General features: G+C 41.5%; 1 long non-coding RNA gene across 3 annotated transcripts in view; it reads right to left on the reverse strand.

Moving 5' to 3' along the window:
- The window catches only part of LOC132326196 (uncharacterized), a 35,181-nt gene that overhangs the window by 13,197 nt on the left and 3,618 nt on the right, over positions 1–18,366 (reverse strand). For all 3 annotated transcript variants that reach the window (XR_009486167.1, XR_009486166.1, XR_009486165.1), the window contains exon 4: positions 13,474–13,517. This is a non-coding gene — a long non-coding RNA (uncharacterized LOC132326196). The remainder of the gene's footprint in view (positions 1–13,473; positions 13,518–18,366) is intronic.

The raw sequence follows: 18,366 nt of genomic DNA on the forward strand, positions 1-18,366 counted from the left end.
TCACCAGCTCCACTTTTCCCCTGCATTATAAGGGAAAAACTAGATTTGCCGATACATAATGAATGTGGAGAAGACCAGCTTCAAAGCTGACGGGGGCGGGGGGGGAAGTTCCTTAAACTGGGAGGACAGGAGAGCAAACACAGCACCGGTTTTGAGCCCAAGACCATCACCCCCTCTGGCCACAGCCAATACCGGTAATACCCCTTGGAAAGTTATCCGGGCGTTTTAGCGGCATTTCCCGGCTGCCGGGCTTGCAGAGGGACTCGCGGCTGGCAGAGGGGGCACAGCGGAGGGGAAGATGCCCTGGCAGCGGCCAAGGCGGCAAAGAGGGGTCTCAGGGCTCCTCTCCCCGCCAGGCACCAGGTGGCGATGCACGGCCAGCGAAACCCAGCTCTCCCGGCAGCATCCCCCGGGAGATGCTCCCGGCCCGGAGAGCATCCCTAGGGCCGGCACCGCCCTCCCCGAGCACCTTTAATTATGGGGCAATGTCGGGTAGCTCCTTACTTAGCTCTCCCCCTCCCCACTGCTCACCAGGTGAATCTTTACTTACCCCTGTGAGAGCTGGCAGATCCTGCTCAGAAAGGCACAAGATTTATTGCTGACATTTGTCCCTCACTTTGTTTTCCCATCTATTTCTAAAATATAGCCAGGCAAAATCGTTACTAAATACAGCAATTTTTCCTGCATGCAGCCTGTCTGAATATTTGTATTAAGTACATACAGCTTCCTTGTGAGGGGAAGAGGAGGGGCAGGCACTGATCCATCACTCTGACTACCACTGACAGGACCCAAGGGAATGGCCAGAAGCTGTGTCAGGAGAGGTTTAGGCTGGATATTAGGAAAAGGTTCTTCACCCTGAGGGTGGTTGGGCACTGAACAGGATTTCCAGGGAAGTGGTCACAGCACCAGCCTGACAGAGTTCAAGAAGCCTTTGGACTCCCAGGCACAGGGTGTGATTCTTGGGACACTCCTGTGCAAGGCCAGGAGTTGAACTTGATGATCCTTCTGGATGTTTTCCAACTCAACTTATTCCATGACTCTATGTCATTCTTTGGGCCAGCTGAGATGTGGCAGCAAGAATATCCATGCCTAGGAATTCCTTGGATGACTGTTCCATTCAGTCATCTGGCAGTGACTTGCAACAACCAGAGGTCTCCAGTACTCTGAGATGAGCTGCTTGTATTGGATATTCCTCCCCCAGAAGGAGACTTTCTGTCTGTGTTCTGAAAGGCTCAATAACCTCAGACCACATTCCCTAACTTTGAAAGACCTTTCAGCAATAAGCCCCTTTGAGAAAAAGATGTATGAATTAAAAAACGTTAATGCAGATTCCACCTCTATCTACAACTGAGGACACAACTGATTTTCTATAGTCTACCACTAAGACTTCTGTAGCTGTGTTATTATTGTGTGCCAATCCCTTCCATCTCTTACAGCCCAACAACTATTTGCAATTCAGTTGGAACACTCAGAACTGTTTCTTAGGAGGGAAGTGAGAATAAATTTTCATAATATTTAAAAGAAAGTATTTTCTAAGTTAAATATGGGCCATTTTTTCTTGCATTCTCTAAGGCAGCATGGCTCTGCAGTACTTTCATAACTATAAGCTCAAAGTCACACGATGGGTGAAATTTCAGAGTTGCAAGATTAAATATTTTTGTTAGTCACTTCAGTTTTGCTGGATATAGCTCTGTAAAGAAAAATTCACAAAAGATGCACAATTTCTAAAGCTGCCCTGTAAAGATTTCACATTGAGCACAGCTCTGCAAAAATGTTAGCTACCATTAATAAACAGCTGATTGAAAGGGCACCTGCAACTTTCACTGACCTCTCCTGGCCTCTCACATCCTGTAATAAACACCTTCCACCAGCAAGAAGAAGGATAGAAATGAGAAGGGATGAACTGCTCAAACAAAGAAAGTCAGAGAGAATTTCAGGGCACTCAGATATGACAACAATAAAAATGTAGGTAGGTTTATTTTGGCAGGAAGGAGCTATGACTAATCATGCACAAAGGAAGCCTCTACAGAGTGGGAGTTTGAGGTGCAGGTGGGGAAAAAAAAGGACAACACGAGGAGAAAGAATATTAATGTGACAGAATTTATATTTTCAGTGTCTGTCTGGGTTTCCCTTCATGGTGCCTCAGTCTGTGTCACTAGTACTCATTAAATCCAGAAGTTGCCGTGATGGCAAACTTGTACCTACCTTGAAATTCTGGAGTTCAAAGAAGAACGAGCAGATGCTCATTAGGTGCTGAGAGCTTAGATTGGACTGAAGTGGAGGGGGAGGAGGGAAACAAGCCCATTATCTGCTTTATTTTTAAAAACAAACCTACTAACAGTTCTACTTAAAAGCAAGCCCAAACTCTTCTCTAGGCCAAGATCAAAGTAACTAATCCAGGAGTATGCATGAACTCCTCCTGAAGTCTGTCCATGTCCATCTGGGACACCAGCAGGTACATCCAGCTCCTGGGCACGGTAAATGCTATCACGGAGCATGAAAACACAGACCACTGCAACATTTTACCTCCTCAAGTTGTGCCCCCCGTGAAGGTCTTTAAATTAATTAGTTTTTGACTTAGAAGTAGAAATCTGCTTGCCAAATATACTATAGTCTTAGACGCTCTGCAGATGATGGAAATTCCCAAGTTTATTTTACCTTAAAGAAAGGAGTTTCATGTGCCTAAACAAAAATAAGAGTCACCCCCAAAAGTTCAAACCTGTCTGTCAATGGTTAGTGGTTTCTTTTTTGTTTTGTTTTGGTTTTTTTTTAAAGCTGCCATTGAAGAAGCTGTCACTCTTCTAAGGACAGCTGGGCTTAAAACCAAGACTCAGCTACATGATGACTTGGTGATATTGTGACATCCAAGTGGCTGGCTTGGTACACAAGCAGCTAAAGGCAATTTGTCTCCAGACCACCTATGTAGACACTAGATGCCTCCACGGCCTGGAAATCTCAGAAGAGGTGAAGAGAGCTTATTCTGTGAGCCTCATCTGCATCTGATGAGCACCCATATCACAACCCACTCTTGGTGCAACCTGAGAAACAACCCCAGATTTTCAGCATTCCCACAACTGAAAGGCAACAAAAATGGCCAGAGCAGGCCTGAGTGGAAGGGGGGGAAAAAAATCTCAACTGTTAAACACCTATTGGGAATTAGCTAAATACTGCATTTTTAAAAATCAACCAGACCTGACCTTCTAAGAACTCTCTGGAGGGATTTCAGCTCAAAGCAGCAGCTTGAAAAGATAATAAGAAAAGTGTCTCAGGAGAGAGAAGAAAATATTTAGCCTTTTCAGAACAATGGGAAATCATCAACCAGGTAACTGCTGGAAAGATAAAACTGGATCTTGTGTGCTGAACATCACAGAAGGACACAACACTGAAATGTGGGACTGTATATAAAGAACAAAAAAGGAGGGGACACCCATTCCCTGTCGATTTTTAATTGGTTTATTGACAATGTCTGCTCTGCATTGATAGCTTAGAAGCATAAGTCCAGCTCAGCTGGGAAATCATACACAGGTGAGACCATGCAGAGAAGTCAGGACTAGGTGTTCAAGTCCTTAGATTAGATCAGGTTTATCAGATTTTCTACTGGAAGATTGTTTCTTCATTTGTACCTGGAATCAAAATGAAAACAACCAGAAGACGAAGAAAACAAATATATCCTGAGCCATGAAATAAAAAATAGGTGAAAGATGTTCTTGCAGGTCAAATCAATCTGAAGCAGGCTTGCTAGCTGTCTTATGAACATTCTAGTCTAAAAAATAAAATTATATCTTCAATCATCATCATCTGAAGAATGAGAATATGCAGCAGTTTTACATCATGGAGTCAGCAGAATTCTTATCCTTAAGACGATGATTTTTCCTTGAAATTTCCAAAACTCTATGAATGGGTCCCAAATTAGTCAGAGTTCAGTCCTATGGCATTTGCAGGACTTTTCTTGACATCACAGAGATCAGTAGTGGTATATCTGTCTTACTGTTTAGTGTAAATTCTACTTGGCTCCATATCCAAATTTTTAACACACACACACACACACACACACAAAAAAAAAAAAGGTAAGTTCAGAGATACATGGATGTATCCTGAGGCTTACAGACATATTCCACAGCTATGGGAAAAAGTAAAAGAAAAAAGAAACTAAGATAGCAGTTCTCATATCTTTTTAATTTTCAACAGAAAATGTGAATGGGGATCATCCATCCCTGCTGGGCAATTTCTAAGAAAGAATCTGCTTAATTGTGGGGCTGTTACACTCTATATTGCATGCATCTAAAAGTAGGAAAGCCTGGAAGTTATAGTCCAAGCCAATTATTAGTCTAATCAGTGTATTGTGCTTATTGTAACTCAGTAATGAGTTGTTGGAGAGATTTCTCTAAGTTGTGCAGAATAGCCTGGAAAAGATCCAATCACTTTACACATCTGAGAAGGTCACCAGGAGGAGAGGAATTAGATGTACAATGCTATTGTAAGAAAATGTTCACAATTTCTAATGGTTTTTTTACCCCTTTCAAAATACCCAAAGGTGAATAATTTGCAGTGACAATACAGGGACTGTGAGTAGTAACATTTACCTCACAAATATTTTTGTCAGATACCTGCAGCTTAACTACAGGAAGGAAAACCCAAATTAAACCATTCTTCAGAATTACCCTTTAAATCAAAGTCAAGCCTGCCAGGCATGAGTTGGAAGGATTCAGAGTCAATACTGCTGTGTCATGTTTGGAGGTAATTGGTTTGTTTTATAAATCTCTGCAAATAAAAAGCTATGCTTGATATGTCTAAGGCTGTGTAAACATTCCCCATTTGTGGCATCCAAATTCTGTTTCGAGCTAAATAATTTAAAATGCTGTCTGCAGAAACCTTACAACAAGCAATGAAGAATGTAAGTCTGACATTTCACTTTAGTCCACTTACTTTGAGATTTTGATTTCTTGAACACTCTTCTGGGACCCTGGGCACCTAGTTAATGATTTCAAGGTTCAGAACCTGACCACACTCTGCTCCTGCCTCCAGAGTAATAACATCCTGAAAGAGGCCTCCTAAAAATGTCAGTGTTCCCAGGAGAGAGCTGGGATGGAGGGGCTGGAACTTCTGGGCTGCCCTGAAGCAATTTGTACAGCAGGGATGCCCATGGGACAAACACACCAGGGACTCCCTTCCTGCTTCAGAGACCTCATGGCCAGCAACAGGAATATTATGGAGCAGCTCCGAGTAAAATATTTACTCAGCTCTGGAGCAGCTGCTGAGTAAAAGATTTTGCTTCAAACCTGCTGTAGTCAGATGCTTCTGAAATAAAGTTTTCTTTGATTTCTGGTTCACAGATTTCTGCTTGAAATAGAAGAAATGAAATGAACCAAATAATGTCTCATAAACAGTGGCTCCTGGCTGTTCAGTAATCCCCCTGTGGTACCGTTCTCTAGAATAAAATTTTATTTGAGGAGAGTTCCCATTGCTTTTCTGCAGGATACTGGGTATAGCTGCACTGCAGCTTGCTTTAGTTCCAAAACCTCATGAAGTAACTGCAGCCTTAACATCTGCACAAGAGAGAACCATACACAATTTTGCCAAAATCAGTCAATGCAAGAATCTTTAAAACAATACCTGAAGTGGGAGCAGAAAGAACTCCAGCTCTGATCCATCACTGCCTTCACTCAAATATTGTATTAATTTAAAAAGCATTGCCTGCAGCAATCTTTAGCAAAGCAAAGAAGGAGGAAGAGAATTAATTTAATCAATGGGTTTTCCCTTTAGAAGAGGCTGGTTTGGTAAATGTCTACAGGGATCACCAACAGGCATGCTGCTGGGTTCCTTGCTTTTTCTGAATGGTGCCCTAGCCCTAAAGAATTTCAGCTTCCTGCTCAGTTGCACCTCAGTGAGAACTGGCCCCACGGGCACAAAGGTGAGTGGGGAATTGTGTTCCTTCCTGTGTTCCCCAAGCAGCAGCTGCAAACCTGCTGGTGGGCATCCCCTCTATGTGAGTTATGGCTAAGATAATGTTTATTTTGGTGTTTAAAGCACAAGTTCTGAAAATGAGGTCAAGCAGGCATCTGGAGCTGAGTTTTTCCCTCTCCCACCATCCCTGGCACACTTGCTTTTTTTTTGTTTTTTTTTCCTCTCTGGGCAGCTTAGTCATGAGGTCATCCTCTAAACAGCAGCAGTAGAGTGGAAATACTTAACCAAAGACTGGCAAAGTAGACCCCATTTTAGAGAGGAAGCAGTGAGGTGGTGTGATTTTCATTTGCTGTCTTCTTGGGCACTTTGCAGCAGTTCTGCAAAACCACTCTCACCAGCAGGTAGAATTCGGCCAGTGGCAAGATGACAGCACCAGTGCCTCAAAAGAACTGGAAAAAACCCTGCTGCCAGGGGTATGCCCAGTGTTTTCCAGAGGTATTTAAGATATAAGGTATCAGTAGTGTTCTTAAGCAAAGGCTAGCTTTGGTCAGACCAGGGTGGAGAAGAGTATTCCAGCAGGAAATACTCCAGAGGTCCTGGGAAGTTGGATTGCATCCACTTAAACAATTTCTAGGATGGTGTCAGTCAATGTAGACAGCAGAGACAATGCAATTATGCACTGAGCCCAAGCAGAGGTCAAGACTGGGCTGCCTCTGAAACCTCAAAAACAACTTAAAAACAAAACCAGTGACACATGCAGAATGACAGCTCTTCTTCTGCATCTACTGGATACCACTGCCCCTTAACTAACAACTGAAAGTGTGAGAAAGAATCCCTGAAAACCCAGGTTTCAAAGTCTCAACATTTAGTCTGACTGAACAGGTGGGGAGTGGGACTTGGAAATCACCTTTCTCATGAAATTGCTGAGACTGCCCCAATACACAGTGTGAGGCTCAATCTCTCCTTTCCAGATGGGAACTCTTGCAGCCTAAGAAAGGGTAGCAAACTCTTCCTGCTGCCAGCAAGAAAAGAGGCTCCCACTGCTTGTACTCGGAAAACAGCCTCCCTGATGAACACCTGAGCGCCTGACCTGGGTCTGTTCTCTAGAGAATGTTTTAACAGCACAGTGCCCCCAGACAAACACAAATACAGGTGACTAGAGAAAGTCTGTGGTGAACAGCACCAGCAATTGCTCAGAGACACTGAAGCCAGTGAAAGTTGCTGTGATGTAACACCCTTAAAGCCAGGAAGTGCCTGGACCCCCAAGCAAGAAGTTGATTCTGGCAGCAGCATCACCCAGCACCTCTGGTGATGATTCCCTCCATATTTGGAGGCAATTTGGAGATGTTATTTTGAGTAGCGATACAACAAAGGACTAATGAAATATTCATCTCCAATAGCTTAAGAAAATTAGCTCCATAGGCATTTTTGGCATTATTTATTAGATCATTAAAAGTCTAGTAAGCATTTGTTAAATTATAAAAATTGGAGGTAAGGAGAGAAGCTGCAAATGCATATTTTCTCAGCCTTGCCTCCCTGTTGACATGTCTGTGGACTATGATTCATCAACACTGTTTTGGGGTTGGATTTACTTTTAAGCCCAGAAGCCCACTTAGATTAAATGAACAACTTTGCAATGCATTTGCTCCAGATTCTCTAAGAAAAATTAAACTTGGCAGTTCAAGTTATCCTGGCTGCCAGGCAGTCTACAAAATGTTTTTCTCAAAAGCCTTTGCACAGCTAAGAGCAGTCTTTGGGTTTGTTTACTTCATTACAAATGCCAGAGAGAGACTGGTAACATCACTCTCAGATCAAAATGTTTCCAAGAAAGAGTTAATGTAATTGAAAGAAAATGAAGCCAAGAAGACATTGCTTTCATTGGTAATTCCTAAGCAGGAGCTAAAAGGCTGGAATAAACAGAAGGACATAAATATTCTGCCTATGTTTCAGCTTGCTTGCTAAATGTTTACCTACCAACACTGTGGGATACAAAAGGGGTTTTAGGATGGGGTAGTTTTTCTCTCGTTATTCCTATTAATAGTTTAATTGAACATTTGGCTGTAATATAATTTTATTAATCTTAGTTAAGATATTTGCAATTTGTAATACTTTGATGTAACTTAATTGGTTAAATTCACTAGATACTGTGTGTACCTTAGGCTGAAGATGGAAAGGAGGAAAAAAGGGAGAACACTAGGCTTGCTGCAATGGGTGAAGTGAAAAATCACCAGACACAACTTCTAGGGAAAATTAAGGAATGTTAATGTTACACTCTTCTTGTGAAGGAAGGCAAACACTGCAGACAAAGAAAATGATGAGTTTGAGAAGGAAAGCTCTTGGTTGGGAAAAAAAGATAAGAAATTCAGTTTTCAATAGAATGAATAACACCATAAACTGCAGCAGGCTTGTCACTATGAAAAGCAGCAAGTGAGTTTAATTAAAAATGCTGCTTTTTCATGTAAGAACATGCAGTCTGGGCTGTGTCAACATGCTGCCTGCCTAATCTGTGTATAAAAAGAGCTGGTAGCATTGAGATAAAGACTGCAAGCCAAGGCAATGGTTTGATTGTTTGGATTTTTTTTTTTTTTATCGTTACTCTACCTTGTGGTTTGTTTCTTTTTTTTTTTTTTTTTTTTTTTTAAATTATCAGGCATTAAGCAGCTTCACCCTCTTTCTCAGATCCATATTAAATTGGATCATTCCATTCGGAACTGTAAAACACCAGAAGATGGATCTGGACTGCAAAGGGAGCGAAGACACCCCTCTTGGATTCTGAGATATGTTGGACCCAAGAAGTTTTGGAGTGCTCTTGGCCCAAAGACCTATGAACTTCTTTCAGTTTATTGCAAACTGAGTATCTGAAGAACACACAAAGGAGGGTTGTGGACGAGGCATGAAAACTCAGTAAGGCTCTCACATGCAGCAGATACGCTGAATACACTCAATGTTTTCCTGATCTGCAGAGGAAGTAAATTCCTATGTCATATCCAGGACTCTTACTAACCTTTAAAACCATTTGGAGGAAAACAGAACATGACCTGAAAGTCTTGGCAAATGCTGGAATGGACTCTGATGGGTTTTGGCTCAGAGTAAGAGGATTCTCCCTGTACAGAGTACACCCAAACATGGAATCAATCAGACTAGGGGAAAGAAAGAAACAAAGGAGGATTAAATTCCAGAACTTGAACACACACCTCCAGCATAATCTGACAAACCTTTTCATCATTTGGCAATTATCCAAAAAACTTGAAGAGTATAAAAATCAGTCAAGCTCTATCCAGTAAGCACCTTTTAAATTTTGCTAGTTGGTACATTTGCATGGCAATGATGCTATGAACAGTTTTCAAGTTTTAGTTACTGTTAGGAAATAAAGATTTCAATTGTTTGCAAATTAGAGCACCCATGTTCTGCAAATTTCAAAGTATAATTTTAGTACTATGATCCAGTTTATTTTCTGCATGTGTCTGCTTGTTAGGAATGAAAAAACTAAAGTGAAAAATCGTATTAATACAAGCACAAGAGACTTCAATTCTCAAATGCAATTACAGCGAATCAAGCTGAAGACCTGGAGCAGAACAAATTAAATGGTGTAAGTACTAATACTTTTCCACATTTTATACCAAGAAAAAAAACAAAAAAAGAGAAGAGTTGAGGGAAGAAGGTTTGAAAGCCCTGCTCAGCCTTCAACAAGCCACGGTCAGGAGCAGCCCAATGTCATCAGAGCCCAGAGACCTCCAGTGACAGCAGAATCAATAGGCAGTGTACAGCCATGTATGCATTAATGTTAAATATTCTTAAATCTAAGAACAAAATAGTAATCTTTCTGGTGACTAGAAGACAGAAAACTGCTAAAATGCATAAATTTTTATCTGCAAAAATATCCTTAATTTAAAATGAACAGAATACTTTTTCTTTCCCCCTGCAAATAAAGGCAGCTATTGCTGATCCTGCAATAACTTGGATTTAAAAAAAAAATCCAAATCCTTGGATTTTTTTTCCCTGCCAATAATTTATTCCTGGCAACTTTTCTTGAAGATCTACTGAAGAAGAAAATATGGGTATACAAAAAAAAAAAAAAAAAAAAAAAAAAAAGACAAAATCAAGTGTCTAGCTGACAGAGAGTTTAATTTCCTTTCAGCTCCTAAACAGAATGCAATGAACTTTCTCCAGCAAATGTAGTTTTAAAAAAATAAACAAACATAACTCTATTGTTTGACTATCAAGCAACAGTGTTCCTTTATATCCATTTTCAGGAGAAGCAAGAAATCATCTGATGTTTTTAAGATTCATGTGAGTAGTATAAAAACTTGAACCTGGAGATACCACACAGGACAGAAACTGGAAAAAATATTTTATAAATTAATTTTGGCATGCAAGCTTAGGGAATTTTCCCATCCAAAAATTCAAAAAGAAAAAGGAAGATGACCTAGGGAAATTCAGTTAACATCAATCCCAAGCAAAATTGGGGGAAATTAATATAAGACTCAACTGATAGCCAGTGAAGGATGAAATTAATGCCATCACCACAGTTTTATGGAAAACATCCTGAGGGATCTATGTTTTGTTTAATGGAGAAAACTACAGGTATGTAATGTTGTGTAATATAGTGTACACAGACCTCGCTGAAGAGCTCAGTTAATCTCTGCAGTATGTTCTGATAAAAACTGGCTCAAGTAAATGGATTTGATGAATTGACAGACTAGCAGACACAAATTTATTGAACAAGCATAATTGAAATCATATTGTTTCTGGAGATTTTTTTTTCCATTGAAGTAAATTAGATCTGATACAGCTCAATAGTTTTCATTTGTGATCCAGAATTATTTTTCAAAACTTGGATGATCAGATTTTCAGCTGACAAAGATGAGTAGAATAAAACCATTGAGACAGACAAGCAGTCATGGAAAATGACAAAGACAATCTGAGAGGGATGAAATTTTCATTTTAACAGGTTTCAGTGCAAAGCACTGTATTTAAACACAGAGATTACAAAACAAGTTCAGAAGATAACAACATCCATCCTGGAGCAACAACTCAAGGAGGACTCTGCTACAATAATCAGAAATCCCACCCTGAAGTCTCTGTGTCAGGGTATGATAGAGAAACAGGTCCTGCAGCAGACATCAAGGGCCTGAACACCTTATTATGTACTGCTCCAGTGCTTCATAAACACAGAACAAAGGGCAGCATCCCTTATCCCCAGAAATTAAATAGCACAGATGCAAGAGATGCAAATTCACTGACAAGAGGAAACTAGCATTCACATATCCCTGCAGCACTCACGTGGATCTGCTGCAGAGGCCAATTAAAACAGCAAACCAGGTAACAAATCCAACATCACACGGGGAAAAGGGCAAGCATGACAGTCTGAACCCTGCTGCATTTCTCAAGATAAGCAAGAAAAGAGAAATTGTGCAGACACAGGTCCCTGAAACAAAGCCCAGTGCCTGAGCCAGCTGAGGCTGTGTGATCCATGGCATTAAGAATCCTGGCTTCTGGGAAGGTCTGGGATCATGTGCATAAGCAGCAATAGCCAGCTGGACAAGGATCAACTCTGGCAGCAACAGTAGCACGTTTCACAGATGGAAATGATAAATGCTGAGAAGAGGCTTGTGGATTAAATATTATATAAAATATATTAAAACATAAACAGAAAAATATAAAATTATATATTAAAATTATATTAACCTGCACTGTACTGGTTTTTTATTTCTGCACTTCCAACCCCCTGGCTAATCCCTCCTTGGCAAGGTTTCCCTATGTTGTTCTCCAGTGGAAGGTGCAGGAGCTAACTCTGATCCTGACTAAACAGCATCTTAGCACAAGTACAGTGGGAGTCTTCAAGGTCAGCTCTCAGCCACTGGCTCCAGTCCTGGCCCTGGCAATAAGCCAGAGCAATCTGGGCTTGTTCTAACCTGTGACAACCAGTTAGGACCACCAAGTGACCACTGACCAGCAGAGAGCTGACACTTCCCCATCCCTCTCTAACTCAGTCTCCTAACATGCCTTCTCCTTGGAGTCCTGCACTAGTAAGGGTGTGCTGGCAGTGCTCCAAAAGCCACCTTGATGAACATAAAGGAAAAGCAGAGGGATTAGGCATGAACACATTTTGCTATTTCAGGACTCCTGCCTGAGGGGTTGAAGGCAGAAATGGCCTCTTCCACAGACAAAATTCACTGTGAAGATTTGCCTACAGCACAGGAAAAGATTAGGAAGGCTGCTGTCTCTGGAACACCTAGCAGGGTTTTGATTACACAAACTCAATTTTTGGTCAGCAGTTCTTTGCTAATGCAACAATTCTTCCTGTTGTGTCACGCATACCAGTGGGAGTTCTGCTATGGACTCTATATACAAGCTGGAGAACAGAAAAAATACTCTTGCTACCTTATTTTACTGAAAAAGCCACCAAAAGATAAGAGGCCAGCAAAATCTTTACCTTGGAAAGCAAGAATATTTGCAAACTCTTGTTTAATATCTATAATCTTCTGTTTCATAAAGACCCAAGTTGTTACCTACTTCAGGCACAATATTTGCAAATTCTTGTTTAATATCTATACTTTTCTGTTTCACAAAGACCTACTTGAGGCACACAGAACACATTCTGTGGACAGTAGAAGAAAGCTGCTGCATAGTAAATAGGGCACCACAAAATGCCTCCTGAACACCTAGCTCCAGCCTGCATTGGTCAGTGAAGTCAGCAGGGCAGCACCATGCCAGGTTCGTCTGGAATAATGTCTGAAGGTGCCTTAAGCACCTCCCCCCTGCTGGTGACAGCCCCTGAGGGGAGGCACAATGCTGTCCCCATGCTCATTTCCTGGCCCAGACACGGGAAGTGCAAAGATGCCACGTCCTCCTGGAGGGAGCTGAACCCTGAGCTCTCTGCAGGAGAACACCTCATCCCTTCTCTATACCTGTGACTGAGTGAGAGCCCCACATGTGACAGGTTAAGGACAATGACCAGTCACTTAGGTCTCCTAACACCTGGACTTCTAAGCAGATGACAGACCAGAAGACTGATGTACTGATGTCAGATTTTCCCCCTCCACTGGAATTAACAAGGTTCACCCACTCCATCCCAATGCCAAATCCAGCCCCTATGCCAGATATGAAATACAAAGTGGGTTTGAGGCCTTTCCATAAATGTAGCATGAATGTGTTTTTCTCAGTCTGAAGTATGAGAAGCCTTAACCAGGCAACAATTACCCAGAGTGCCAGAGTCAGCTGCAGGCAGAGAGCAGGAATGCTTTGCAGCAGGCAGGTGAGCAGCACCTCCATGGGAGGCATCACCAAGCTCCACAACACCTCCCTCTCCCTCAGAGACACAATGAGCATCCAGCTCCCCAGGAGAGACAAAACCTTGACTTCCTGAAGAAAAGCTCTGAAGCTTTGTTTACGCTTGACATTTAATATATCACATAAAATCTGTTCGGCTTCATTAAATGAAAGCAGGTGATCATTCAACTTCTTGAACATTACCCTTTACTGTACACACAGACTGGTACAAGGCAACAGCATGTGATAATGCAGATTCACCTTCAAATACTGTGAAAAGTAAACACCTGCCATTACCTGATTTCTGGTAATAGTGTAGCACCTGCCTCTTCAAAAGATCTCTGTAAAACAAACAAAAGCAATAAGCAAATTTAGGTATCACTCACCAGTACAATAACCCAAAGCAGCAATTAGAAAGCATTTGGGCCATGAAATGTGTATTTATGACTGTACAGCACCTAGCACAAGAGAATTTTGAAGCTTGATTAGGCTAAAACCCTTAGACACTGCCATCCAACAATTAATAACCATATTAACACTAGGAATTAAAACACAAGCCGACCACGTTGCTATGGAAATATGAGAATATGGCAAATACACCCTCCTGAATAGCAGCCAATAACTGGGAATGGCAGAAAGGAAATGAGCCTAAAATTAATCACTAAAATAGAACAGAATTTAAAAATGGAAGGAAGAAAGCCTTGCCTAGCCAGGCACCAGGAAACACAGGTGCATTAGTATTTGCACTGATCTTTACCTCCAATAATAACATTTCCAACAGCATAGTTACAAAAAGGATGGGAAGAAGAAAAATGAAGCAAACAAACAGAAGGTAAATAAACTAGATAAACACAGTTATTAATCTAAAATCTTTTAAAAGCACAAGCTTTCTGTCTTGAATGAAACAATGCTGCATCTTTTCTGCTTTGAGAAGGAAAGCTCTACTACAATATATCAAGATAAACAATTTAAGTGCCAGAAGACAACTAAAATGCTATTCTTCACTGAAATTTATACACCAGCCAATGCAGGGATACATCTAGAAGAGAAAGATCCTCTTGGGACTCCTTGTATCACCACATTTCCATCTGGTAACTTCAATCAGAGCACGTGTGTCTGAGTCTGCATTTCTCTTCCCCCTAAGGGAGGGCAGCACCTTTCCCCAGGTGCTGAGTCTTTCCAAACTGTGTTTGATTCCAGCTCATGGAGGTCCTTGAGTTGCTGAGAGCAGTCACACTGCCTCTGTGGATAAGAGAAGGAGCAATAGAAACAATTTCTGGAAAAACTTAATAGAAGGGCAATGAAGAGGCCTAGGAAATGACAGTGCTTGTTCAGGAAAGCAGTGAGCAAGAGGGGACAGAAATGCTTTTGCTTTCCTTTCCCCATAAAGCAGTACATCTCCTGAGATGCTTACTTTCAGCTATTGACAGAAACCTGCATCCAAAATTTCTCACAGGATCGCCTTCCCTGAGGTTCTGCTGTGCTCACACCAAAGAGATCTCTACTGGTTTGTGTTTGTGCTCTTCTGTTCTCACAGCATCTGGAAATTTCCTCACATGTACTGGGAGTTATTTCCCAGCAGAGGTGATTAATTTTTCACACACAAAACATTCTGGTGATTTTGACAGCATTTATTTTTTTGTGCTCATATGTTCTTTTACTGATTCTCCCTCAAAATTGTGGCTGAGAATATCATTCTGTCATCTTTGTGGTGGAAAAAGCCGATACACAGGGACAAGGACATAACTCTGTTATCTAGATCCTGGGCAGTACACTGCCTTTTGGAACACTGATATATCACTGCTTGAAGATACTCTTCTGAGCTGGATTCCCACTTCAGCCTGAGGAAGCAGGGAAGACATTCCCCCACCTTGAAGCACACACGTTGGGCACAGGTACCCCCACTCAGAGCAGTGGATTCAAGAGCTCTGCTCTTTCAGGATTGCCCTGGTCAGCCCCAGATAACACAGAGCACACGCAGAGCAGAGGAGCAGGCTGGTCAGACAGAGATTTAAAAGGGAGGGAGCAGGAGAACACACACATCAACAGTATCTATACACCAACTCCCCACCTTGCTCTGGGTAGAAGACTGCTGCACACAGCCAAGAGCTGTGCAAGCCCCCATGTGAGCAGTTAGGTTTTAAAAACAGATGCCTATTAAATGAAATACATCTCTATTCTCATCCCAGTAACAATTTGTACTTTTCTTTGCCCACAGACAGTACACAGAAACACTTTAATAACAATTTAAACACCAGAGGTTATGGAAATTTCTCAGTAGAATAAAGCCTTATATAGCACAAGAGACACAGACTTTATGGCCAGAAAACTTTTAAACAACAGGTAGTTGAAAAAAGTGGATTATTAAAAGCAACTTGTCATTTTTCACTTAAAGACACCACCATCAATAAAATCAGTTCTTTGCCTTGATGCAAGTTCCCTTAGAGGCAGACTCCATCACTTCACTTTAGACTTGGAGTTGTGTCTGAAGCACGAAAAGAAGATTGAAGATGTACCTGGAGTAAAATAAACAAATTGCAGTACAAAGCCTGTGGCTATCTAAATGCTGTCAGTTCCTTTGAAAAATGTTTCAGAGTATTAGCAGAGTAGCAAGAAGGTCTGCTTCTCATTTCATTGCTCTGAATTGTCTAAGTATTTAAGGGTCATTGACTAGGAATATTTTTCACCCAGGACCAAAAAAGGAAGTACCCATGGGTATTCATTATTGAGCACAGAACAAGGTATCATCTTTTAGTTCACAGAAAAACTCAAGCACTTCCAAAAAAACTGCAGCTGAGCATCGGGAATAAACTGCTGATAAATGACTGGATCTTAATTAGAAAAAGAAAAAAGCCAACAGTGAAATATAGTTTTTAAAAAGAAAAGAAAGGAAAAGAATGATGACTGATGCTACTGCTCTCCCTATTTCAGCTGATTAAGTTCTCTCTTGTGAAAATACAACACTAGAAAACAACAGATCCAGAAAGAAAAAATACCAGCAACCAAGACAGAACACCACATCAGCTAAAGGGGCAAGCAGAAGCACCATGCCAGTGCTTTGAACAGCAGGCTCTACTCCACAGAGGCTTTGTCTGGAAAGCTGATTTACCATTTATGCTTTATAGGCAATGTTCCAATAGCTGGTATAATCACATCTTTTTTTTTTTTTTTTTTTGTAATATTTTCAGGAAGCCACACAAGTTGGAAATGTAATACACTGTTTGGTAGCTTGTGAAAGGGCTGTACATGTGAGCAGAAAGGACAGAAGGCATTTGTTTCCATCTTTTCTAAACTGAATTTCATCCCAGGCCTTGTTGGGGATTGGATACAATACTAAGAAATCTGTATTGTATTGACAAGGCAACAACCAGAACTGAGTTCTTACACTGAACTGGAACCCAGTTTGGACCTGAGACATCAAATTCTCTATCAGAAGATTTTCAATTATGAAGCATTAAAAGGCAAACTTTTTATTGCAACTCTCCAGCCCTCTGCACCTTCTCTAGACAGAAACAAACTTGCTCACTGAAACTGCAAATAGTGATAAAATGAATAAAGGGGGAGGAGAACAACAGTGCACCCATAAACAGCATCTGTCTTTATAAGGGAGACATAAAAAGCTGAGGAAGAAATAAGGAGTTTTATGGAGGCAATGAGAAAACAAAGATAATTAAAACCAAAACTAAAACTCTTTACCATTATGATGCCCATATAATAGCTTCCCTACAGGAAAATAAAGGAACTACATCTGAATATACATGTACAGGGAAAATAAGTTCTCTTGGCACCAGAAATAAGTGACAAATCTTTTTTGTTTGGTTGGGTTTTTTTGGTTTTTTTTTGTTTGTTTGTTTGTTTGTTTTTAATTCAAATGAGCACCAAAGATACTTGACTTCAGTTCTTGTAATGCTAGAAACATTCTGGTGCCACTGGCCTCCAGTCACTGAAGGACACCCAGCAGAGGCAGGATCACTGTCAGTTCTCTCTGCCTGGGCTGCCCATCTCCAAGTAAGATGGTTTGCTTGCTTCTGTGGAGAGGAAACATTTGCCTGGTCTCTCTATTCAGCTAAGACAGTCAATGTAGCAGTTAATTTCACTTGTATTAATCCTTTCCTGCAAGTGCTTACAAGTGGAAACATTGCCCTCCAGCAGTGTTCTGGTCACCCTGCACTTCTCCAGCTCTGCCATCAGCCAAGCTCCAATACTCCATACCCACCACAAAACATCCCCTTCAGTCACAGAACTCCATGTGGTGCAGACATCAAGCTGTTTTGAGAGCTAAAATGCAAATAACTACCAACAGTTACACCTTCCTTCCTGCTCATTAGGAACATTCTCCAAACTCCAATTCTCATGTGTTTTTAGCTGCAGTTAAAAAACACTTTTCAGGAATAACACTACACCTTAGCCAAAGTTCTGTCACATAGAATCCACTCCCTGGTCTTGTAGGCAGTGATGGACAGAGCTGTACCTGTTTCTCCACCTTTCCAGAAACCCTTCCAGTAGGAGAGATGCAAGCAACCTCACCCAACACCCTTCCACCTCCTAGTGCATGACAGAAAGGCACCTGAAAGCCCAGACTGCACATGTAGCTATTGCTGTAGGGACAGCGAAGATCCCATTTCAGGGCTCATCTAAAAACCTTTCCCTGTGCATGGAAGTCTGCCAGAGCTTTAAGGAGGTGACTGTGCCAAAGGCCCATTTCAGAGCACATCTAACCATGCATGCCAGGGTGTAAATATTGCTTCCTCTTCTTTTACACTCTGCTATTGTTAATAATGCAGTTAAATTTGAAATACTGTGCACCCAAGGTCTCTGGTGGGAAGCAAAGCCTTTGCAGATGAAGCAGCTTAAGCCAAGAGCTTCCTTTCCTGCAAGCCCTCTCTGAACCACCAGCTGTGACTGCCAGAGTGAGCCTTGCCTCAATTCCCTCTCCAGACAATAAGGTCAGGCTGGCAACAAGACAGTTCTCTTGGAACAAGTACTTTCAAAAAAGGCAAACACAAACCCCAGCCCATTAACAGCTCCATGCAAGCCAGTGGAGCTTTAAAACCAAGAGTTTCAGCTCTGTCTCCACGTTGCCTATGACTTCGTGCCAGGGCCCACCCCTGCTGCTGCTTCTTCACCTCCCCTTCTTCTCTGAACTCAGTGAGCACATATTGAGCAGCAGATGTGTGAGCTGCCTTCCCT

The sequence above is a fragment of the Haemorhous mexicanus genome, chromosome 4, assembly GCF_027477595.1.
Source record: "Haemorhous mexicanus isolate bHaeMex1 chromosome 4, bHaeMex1.pri, whole genome shotgun sequence".
Classification (NCBI taxonomy): domain Eukaryota; kingdom Metazoa; phylum Chordata; class Aves; order Passeriformes; family Fringillidae; genus Haemorhous; species Haemorhous mexicanus.